Source organism: Cornus florida, unplaced genomic scaffold, assembly GCF_030987335.1.
Source record: "Cornus florida cultivar Cherokee Brave unplaced genomic scaffold, ASM3098733v1 CherokeeBrave_3.0.0_Hap2_Chr04, whole genome shotgun sequence".
NCBI classification, from domain to species: Eukaryota; Viridiplantae; Streptophyta; class Magnoliopsida; order Cornales; family Cornaceae; genus Cornus; species Cornus florida.
In genome coordinates, this window is record NW_026775574.1 from 62,775,019 (window position 1) to 62,776,473 (window position 1,455).

Here is a 1,455-nt window from a genome sequence, read left to right on the forward strand (position 1 = left end):
TTGTTCCACAACCCCCTATAGTTCAAGCTAATCAAGGTGTTCGTTTAGCACCACCAATTACGAATCCTCCCATTGCATTAAGAGACCATTATGTACCTAATGAATACAATGCATCCACTTGCATTCAATTGCCTCCATTTAGAGCACATCACTATGAAATTAAACCACAAACTATTCAAATGCTTCTAAACTATCATGGACTTCCTAGTGAAGAACCTTATAAGTATTTGGATGAGTTTCTTGAAATGTGTTCCACCATGAAATACATGGACATGCCGGAGGAAGTTTTAAGATTTAAACTTTTTCCTTTTACGCTCAAAGACAAGGCAAAATATTGGTTCAATAATCTTAGGCCTTTTTCGATAACTTTTTGGGCAGAAATGCAACAAGAGTTCTTGAAAAAGCATTATCTGGTTTCTAAGACCAATGCCATGAGAACTTCAATTAGAGAATTTTCTCAAGGGGATGGGGAAATGTTTTATGAGGTATGGGAAAGATTTAATGATTTGCTTAGAGAGTGCCCTCATCATGACATACCTAAGTGGCAAGTAATCTAATATTTCTTTGAAAGTTTATTGGATAATCATAAGGGTATGGTTGATACATCCATGGGTGGTTCTTATCTTTATAAGCATGAAAATTATGTGTGGCAATTGTATGAAAGTATGAGTGAAAATTCAATGCATAGGTCCTTATCTTCTAAAAATGGTAGAAACCTAGGTGGAAGGAAGAATGTCAGCTTATATCAAGTTGACAACTCTAATGATATTGTTGCCGAGATGAAATCCTTGTCTCAAAGGTTTGATCAATTTTTGATCAACCAATATTTGGCAAATCAAGTATCTTCCTCCCCTACTCATATTCATCATCGTGCATCTAATGAATCTTGCATGACTTGTTCAAGTATCTTGCATTCTACTTCCAATTATCCCCATGGGCATATGCAAATTGAGCCCCATGAGCAAGTCAATGCTACATTTGTTAATCAAGGGAATAATCCCTATGGCACTCATTACAATTCAAGTTGGAGGAACCATCCAAATTTTTCTTAGAAAAGCCAAGGGGAAGTCTCAAACCCTCCCTAAGGTGGTTTTCAAGGAAAGTATGTTCCACCACCAATGCAAGGCCAAGGTTCCCAAGGTTTTAAATCATCATCATTTCAATCACATGGCAATCAATTTTCTAATTCTCGTTTTCCCAATCAACCATCATATTCTCAAGGAAACTCTAGGAGTCCCGCCTTTGAAGAGAAAGTTTTGACCGCTCTAGGCATTCTAGAGGCAAACACTCAATTGCTTTATTCTCATTCTCAATCTATTGCTAAGCTAGAAACCCAAAATGCTAGAGAGAAGGGGAAGATGCCTTTGAATGCCCCACCAAAGCAACAATGTGTTGTGGAGACTCACTCCTCATTGGAAGGGCACACAATTGAGCATGTCAATGCGGTGACAACCT

At 37.9% G+C, this 1,455-nt stretch overlaps 1 pseudogene; it reads right to left on the reverse strand.

Moving 5' to 3' along the window:
• Positions 1 to 436: 436 nt before the first annotated feature.
• On the reverse strand, positions 437 to 535 carry LOC132305637 (small nucleolar RNA R71; annotated as a pseudogene).
• Positions 536 to 1,455: the final 920 nt, after the last annotated feature.